The sequence below is a fragment of the Ambystoma mexicanum genome, chromosome 2q, assembly GCF_040938575.1.
Source record: "Ambystoma mexicanum isolate Mex_15411 chromosome 2q, UKY_AmexF1_1, whole genome shotgun sequence".
Taxonomy (NCBI): domain Eukaryota; kingdom Metazoa; phylum Chordata; class Amphibia; order Caudata; family Ambystomatidae; genus Ambystoma; species Ambystoma mexicanum.
The window spans coordinates 853,299,649-853,308,054 of NC_090924.1; the positions used below are offsets into that span (position 1 = coordinate 853,299,649).

Below are 8,406 nucleotides of genomic sequence, written 5' to 3' on the forward strand. Positions count from 1 at the left end.
ACGCTGAGACGTCCGTTGATGTCCATTGTACTCCCTGTTTTAGATAATTGATATTAAAACAGTTATCCTTTTGCCAACTACCTGAGTTGTTTCGATTATTGATGTTTGAGTAATTTCTGCATCCCCATCCATCTCAAGGGTATTGCTACCTCATCTTAAAGGGCTGGAAGACCCCAGTTCACCGGTAATACCAGGATATCAGGTGGCCGAAACAGTAAGGTGAGTCTGCTTCCGGCAAACTCATAATGAGGGCCTATTAGACTTCTAAATTGATTTACTCCCCGGAATCTTCCTCACAAGACCTTACTGCCACCGTGGGGTCTACCTTTGGTTTTGTATCACCCCAAGACCCACCCTTTGAACTCTTACTCATGACATGGGTGATCAGTTATCCTCTAAGGTGCTTTTCCTGGTAGCCATCATTTCTATCAGGAAACGTTGTGACTTTTGTGCTATTTGGTGCTGTGCCCCTTACCCGAGAATCGTTTCTGACTCCGTATTGCTCATTACTGGCCCAGGTTTTTGGACAAAATAGGTTTATCCTTCCATCTGGACCTGGATGTTGATTTGCGGATATGTTGTTTGTTTCCTGTGTTGAAGGTGGATAGGGTCATAAACCTGCTCCAGCATCCTTGAGTCTCTGGGTGAGACTCATCATTGCAAAGTTTGTGATATCAGCCAGGTCCAGCTGCCTCTTGCTGTCCAGTGGAGATCACCAAGAGCTGCGGCTGCCTCCTTGCAGATATCTACAGAGGTGATATTTCTGTTACATTTTAAAGTCTGCTTGGACTTGAAGACAAATTCCAAAATTGGTTCTGCTCTCTTTGCTCCCGCCGTTCTACCAGTGGTGTTGGCTATGCTTATTATTCTTTACGCATGGTCATGCCAGCAGCGTTCAAGGGGGTTTTCATGTGCACACTGTGGCAGACATACCAATTTGTCTTCTGTACATCTTAAATTAGGTTAAGAAGAGATGGCCATTGAGGGTTAATGCCTACATTACATACGTAATCCTCACTACCCTGATTGTTCTCCCTCGTCCCATTCTTGATTTGTGGCCAGTGCCACCTGAGGATGGGGCATCAGGGACGCCTTGAGTGTATTTACAGGAGCAAGTAACATGACCCTGCTCCTCCTTTTGGCCCGGTGTTAGGTGAGATGAGGAGAAGCCGTTGCCAAAAAGGAAGTAGAACATTCTGGAAAGGGTCTTTATAGAGACGTCTAGCAACTTCATTTGCACTGAAGGAAGGCATCGAGGGAGGACCAATAGGGTAATGGGGATCGCCTAATGTAATATAGGCATTAATTCAAGTTTAGATTGTATTCCTTACTGTGTTGCCTCATCCTTCATATTTGAAGTTAAGCACCCCATTATTTCTTCCTAAAACACATAGATCATTTTAAAGCAGAGGAAAAATGTGAGCAGTTTCCCATCAGGGATCCATATCATAATAAAACAACCTGAACAAATAAATTAGTGGTTTTATTTCTGAAAAAGCAAATACTCCCTGGAAGGCTCCGGATTCAGATGAGGTCATCTGCGCGGGGGACGTAATGCAGTGCAGATGTGCGAGCGCGCGTCAGCGGAGTAGGCGCGAGCCCCCACCTCCCCTGAAACCTCCTTCATGCTCACATGACAGTGATTGGCCTCTGTTACTTCTGGCAGCGCTCACCACAGCAGGCGCTGATTTACTGGACCTTGGAAAGCCGAGGTGCATTGTTTCGTGGAATTACCTGCGGCCCCCTGGGTGTAGCTGCTTCACGTGGGCGGCGGCAGGAGGCCCGGTACTTGCACCCCACCTCCAGCTCGTCTGTTCCTGGTGAATAAAGACGCTGGTCGAGAAGCAGTACGGAAAAGCTGAGGTCAGCCATTTTTCGACAGTGGGCGTTCCCTATTAATTTACGTGTCGAAGAAGAGCAGTTTCTTTTTGAAGAAACACATGAAACAAAATGCCCTCGGCCTGGGTCAGACTGGACCATAACATTGTCTCGGGCACCAATGAAAAAGTGGCCCAGAGTTGAAAATGGCAATTCTTTCCATTTGAGACACTGTTTGACTAGTACCCAAGGGGGAGCTTTTTGATAAAATGTGATGAAAATTGCGCATTTTAAAGAATATTTATTTAGCAACACTGCTCAAAACTATTAGCCGCATAGTGAAGTAATTTAACAAACTGCCCCACATTGGCAAAAGAAATGGCACACTTTGACCAAATAACTGGACAACACCGTATTTTGTGTTTTTGGTTCGGCCATGAGCCTATTTCCCTATAGGCCAGTCCGAGACTGCCCATGGCATACAGAAAAAAATAAAATGTTTAAGGATTGCAGCTTTATATACAGACTGACTGATGCATGAATTGAGTAGACATTAACCAGAATGCAATGTATAGTTTCTGGGCCTGCGGATATCCTCAGGGTGAAATGTGTGGCACCCCAAGAAAGATCACCCCTGGGTCTGAAATAATCTGGACTGAAATGGGTTTTCTCAGCGCCAAGGGGCAGAAGCCGCACTTTGTAAAAACCTAATAACTTTGCATAGCATAATGACTAATCCCCCACACTAACGTGAGATGGGGGTTTAGATTCTATTAAAGACAAGGAGGCGATTATTATGCATTACAATCTTTACTCTGAAACCACAGCAGCAAAGAAAAAACTTTTACAAACAAAAAAGTTTCAACAACAGAACTAGATAAAGTTCAATGTCAATGCATGGGGAACTCCCCAAACCATCATGGAGGATAGGTCATACCCTGCAGGGGACCAATGAGCAGGGACCCTCCTTTATATATGTCCATTACTCTAACGCCAACCCCTCTTTCTGCAGCTGACTTGCACCAGACGCCCAATGGAACGGTTGAACTGCGTAGCGCAGAGAAAAAGGATCCAGCGAAACCGGAGATCTCAACCTTTCCGCAGCCTGAAGCAATGAAGAAGTTCTTCTGGATAGGACTTCTCACCCGAAATCACGCACTCCAGAACTTGTAACTGCGATCCACACTCCTGAGCAGAACCTCAACTCGTACCTGTAAGAACAACAAGCAAGAAGGGTGGGTGGTTGGGAAGAACAACAAACCAAAGAATGTTCTCACTTGAACCACCTGTGTACATGCGTATCACAATTGTCATATCATATCATATCATATCCAGGGTGGGTGGGAGGGATAATAATCGCCTCCTTGTCTTTAATAGAATCTAAACCCCCATCTCACGTTAGTGTGGGGGATTAGTCATTCTATGACAAGACAGGAGGCTCATATTATGCAAGTTCAAAGCCCTTGCATCTCATTAGTAAGTACAAAATGATCCAATATAATAGATAATATAATAAAATTAAAGGAAAGGTAACATTTTTTAAATGCTTTCATTAAATCAATCTGTTGACCAATCAGAGAATTGCCCAAGACTAGGTTGCCCGAAAAGCTGTCTTATAAGGCAAAGTCAAATCCACTGCAAGAAAAACAGGAATGTGCCAAATCCAGCGTTCCTTACAGGCCACCAAAACCAACTGGTTAAAAGAGGGGAAAACATTGAACAAAGTTTTCCTATACTAATAGGTTAGGACAAAACCATCTGAAATAAACACCTATGTTGTTCAATCAAATATTCAAAACACTTAAATTCGTACCATTTTTGGGGACCTAGAAAGCAAACCAATGAAAACAAACACCTAGCTCTCCTGGAGATAAAGAAAAGTACCCCATAGGGGTGAAAGTCTTATAGGTTCCATCCCATGCATTAAAGGAAGATATCGCATTAGAAACAGGGCATGTCACAGAACTACACTGGGGAACCAAGAGGGAAAGACAAATCTTCAAAAGGGTAAAATGGGAGTAAAAAATCATTTTTATAAATTTTGTAATAGGACAATCCATCCTGAGCGGAGCTGAAAAGCAATAGAATTAATCTACAATTGTCTTCAGACATATGTGTATACTAAGGAGGGAAGTCTTCTGGAGGCAGAAGCAGAATGGAAGAGAGGGCCCCACCTGAGAAGCTAAACCCGTCAAACCGCCAACACGGAGACCCTCAGACCTCCCGAACTCTTGAAGAAGGACTCTGCTACCATGACAAAAGGCAGATATTATAAACCTGATCCTTAAGAGGCCAAACTTGGCAAGAAGAAAAAATGTATCCGACATCCAATCACTACCATTATAGTGATATCTAAACTCCTTTGTAGGTATGCCCGGTGCTTGAACCTTGATCCCTCCTCCCTGGTGATAAATCCCCTAGCGGATCAAAAGTAACCGAAGGAGGACACCAAATTTCCAAAATCTTAGCAAGACTCTAAACTGCAAAGAACTGATCACTAAATGGTTAAACTGAAGGTGTACACCAGAAGAGGTCCAACCTATATTTCAGCCAATTTGCAGATCTTTGAAGCTCACAGCACCCTGAGCTGGCACCTTACTGCAAACAAACTCTTGTGAAAACCCCAAAGGTCCACCTGCCATGCAGGTGACTATGATAATCAAGTCATCAACCAAATATATATCCCAGCACTCTGGTAATCGTAGCGGCAGACACCGTCTGAAAGTTAATGTATAGACTCTGGAACGCATCGTGATAGAGGGTCATAACGTGGATGGGGGATAGTATCACTCCCAGACCCCTCTATCCCACCAAGGGATATTGAGCCTTCCCAAAAGAGGAGAAACCTCCCCCACTTATCCAAAGGAAAAACCTTGCAATCCAGAAAGAAAACTACCCTGAGGACCACATTAAAGCCCCGCTTTACACCGTTAAGAGAAATAAATACCCACTAGCGCCTCTAACCAATCCCCTGACTGGACAGACTCCAGTTAACTTATTGAAATACCAGAGATTAGCACAAAGGAAAGTAACAGACGGGAGGGAAATGCTCAGTGCGAGTCTGCACTGGTCACCCGCCAGAACTCCTGTAAAAAGGAAAAAACTGAAACCATTGGATACTCCCAGAGGTGTAATATTATGATGCAATCTCCCCCAAGGATGGCAGGAAAACTGAAACCATTGGATACTCCCAGAGGCGTAATAATATGATGCAATCTCCCCCAAGGATGGCAGGAAGGGGAATGAGGGGGAAAGAACTTTGGATAATTATCAATGCCCTGTAAATGCAAGGTTGAGAAGAAATCTGGGACCACTGTCCCCTCAAACCCTGAGGTCTGAGTCACTGTATTCATGTGAGGCTGACTGGCCACTAAGGGAATCAGGGGAAGGAAAAACTAAGCACATTGTCCATAGCAAAACAGTACTTATACAGTACTACGAACCCTCAGGTATATGAGTGGTGCTTAACACTACTACGAGCGTTGTGTGGTGTGAGGTGTTCACTTATCGATCTCAGCTGGATAAAAGACTGATGTAGACCTTCCAAAATTAGGAACCTGTATCAGAACGGTCAGCACGGATATGAAAACAGCACTCTAAAGAGGTTAAGCAACGCTCATGAGGGTACAGAAGCCTGCGTGTACTCCTCGAGCAGAGGAGAAGTTGCAACACACTGTTAGACGGTTAGCTGAACCATAGGCCAAGCTTTGGGAGGAAAAACATGAGGCAGGCGCCAGCAAGTTATTATTTGGCAACTCGTCTAACTGATACCATCAAGTGTTTCCAAACACTCCATCCAAGTAAAACATGGTTGCTCAACTTGTCATGTAAAAAACTGAACGGTTACCCTCGAGCTGACCCTGTCTCCACCAGAAACCAAAAGAATAAGGAATGTCCAATGGGACAAAAGTAGGGGAGAACAAACGTCCCCACTAAAGAGAGCCTTAAGCCCTACAGACCTCAATAGAGGCATAACGCATCATCTTTATTCTTCCTCATGTTGAGAGAAAATACTGTAGCTTAATCAGCACTGGTATTGGGTGGAGCAATTGAGGTCGGGAATCAAAACCTAAGGAAAGGACTGAGTTGTCCTGAAACTAACTAAGGTAAAGGGTGACAGAATTTTAACTAAAAGATGAATGATAACACCGGATAGATGGTTAGAGAGGAAGGTACAACCCCATATGGGTCTGTTTACAACCACTTCCACACTCTTTTCTTTAAAGCACTTAATAAATAAAGAATATATAATATATGAAATATATATAAAATATCCAAAGAAGAGGGGTTACGCCCTCACAGGGGACCGAATCCCCGGCCCTTATATAAGCTGATACTCACTGAGCTTTCTGGGCCACTGACAATTCTGAAAAAACGCAAATGTGTTCCAGTCAACACTTAAACATATTGTTTATCAAAGCGTACACTGAGCAAGTGCACCTCAACTGCTCACCCCAGCAGGGTGAGGCAACCAATAGTACACGAGGGAGCACCTCGCAGTAGGAACAAGGCGAAGCCTGAAACCGAGCAGGTTACTGCACGCCTACAAGACCAAACAATGGCGTCAGCCATATGCAGCACCTAAACAAAGCTGCCGACCTTAAGGAAGGAATACACTGAGCAAGTGCACCTCCAACTGCTCGCCCGAGCAGGGCGTGATAATCAGCAGTACACGAGGGGGTAACCTCGCATTAGAACTCAGGCAGAGCCTGAAACCGAGCAGGTTATGGTGCATGCCAGTTAAGGTAATTACCCAAGTTGCCCACTTTAAGGGAGGAAACACTGAGCAAGTGTACCTCAACTGCTCACCCTAGCAGGGTGTGGACACAGCCGTATACAAGGGGACCCCTCGCAGAAACCCCAGGCAACCTTGCCACCGAGCAGGTGACTGCACCTTTCCAGGGAAGATAACCCAAACAAAAGAAAACTGTCAAGTTGAAGGTAGGATACACTGAGCAAGTGCACCTCCAACTGCTCGCCCGAGCAGGGTGTGATAATGGCACCTACAGTGAAGGCAAAGCACATAACTTAAGAAATAAGTAAATGAATAAATAAACAAAGAAAATAAAATAAAACTGCAGACTGGCAGTGCATCGGGCTCTTGCGCTGGATGGTCAGACTTTGACCTAACAAACCCACAGTCTATCAGTAAACATTCTTTCTTTCCAGCACTAAAGGTAAGGAAATGTGTTGTGTCACCAGGGATACGAAATTACAAACATTTAACAAAACCACATTTTTACTATTAAATTGTTTGTGCTATAATCTTTCTGAAGAAGTCATGAACCAACCAAATGCCCATTAGGAAATCCCTGCTCAACTGAGCAAAAAAGGTGACAATCAAATACCTCCATTGTAAAATACAATTATTTAAAATATAACAATTAAAATATCTAATCTTAAAATATACATGCGCTGGTCGGCCGCGAACCCGGGTCTTCCTGCATGGGAGACCTGCAGCTCTATATTTGAGCTAACTTGGCTCAGTACTGAAACAGAGGCTTTTGTTACAAACATAAGCCACAGGGGCAGGCCGAACCCAAAGCCTGCAGCACCTGGAATCCCCAGGTGACCATAAATCTGTCAAGGGGCACGAAATGAAGAGGGAACAGTGTAAACAACACTGCTCTCGCGCACGCCGGGAGCGAGTTGATTAATGCACTAGAAACACCTGAGTTTACAAGCGCGAGAAATTTTTAAAGAAGAAATAAATTAGAGAGCTCCCTCGAACTCACAACCTCATGGACTGTAGTCCGAAATTCAACCATTGCACCACTGCTTCAGCTGAAACAGGAAGTATGAGCATAATACATATTTTCTTTTTGAAAGACACCAAAATGAAACCAACGGCCGCACGCGGCTATCCAGATACATTGTATCAAATACACAAATTCCTTTATAATAAAAGGTAATTAACACATATTTACCATATAAATAATATATGTCATATTCAAACTAATAAAGCCTACTACTGACAAACAATGTAAGACACAACTGAAAGGGGTGACTTAGCTCTGTGGTGTCAGCAGCAAAGAAAGAGGGGTTGGCGTTAGAGTAATGGACATATATAAAGGAGGGTCCCTGCTCATTGGTCCCCTGCAGGGTATGACCTATCCTCCATGATGGTTTGGGGAGTTCCCCATGCATTGACATTGAACTTTATCTAGTTCTGTTGTTGAAACTTTTTTGTTTGTAAAAGTTTTTTCTTTGCTGCTGTGGTTTCAGAGTAAAGATTGTAATGCATAATATGAGCCTCCAGTCTTGTCATAGAATCCATTTGTCTAAGGCCTAAGATTGCCTGGAGTGGCAAGTCCTAGACAAACCCTTAGGTGGGTGGGCAATGTGTGTATGGGATTTATAACGTGCAAACCTCGCTGGGAAGCAAGGGAGAGTTGTACAAAGAGGAAGCACAAGTAGGGTCCTGGAGTAGCAGAAGATATGGGATGGGTAGAGGGAGCAGAGGAGGAGGGGCACTTCAAAGGGGGAGTGCAGGGTGGAGTAGAGAGATCAGGAGTTGGCGAGGTGCTCTTTAAAGAGTAGGGCCTTCAGGTCTTTCCTGAAGTTCAGGCTGGAAGGGACCTGTCCTTT

The 8,406-nt window shown here is 44.2% G+C and overlaps 1 long non-coding RNA gene across 1 annotated transcript; it reads right to left on the minus strand.

Annotated features, from left to right (window-relative positions):
- Positions 1-2,609: 2,609 nt before the first annotated feature.
- LOC138569781 (uncharacterized) lies at positions 2,610-7,844 on the minus strand. Its single transcript, XR_011303329.1, has 2 exons — positions 7,746-7,844; positions 2,610-3,029 (listed from the first exon to the last, which is right to left on the minus strand). It is a non-coding gene; the product is annotated as an uncharacterized lncRNA (long non-coding RNA).
- Positions 7,845-8,406: the final 562 nt, after the last annotated feature.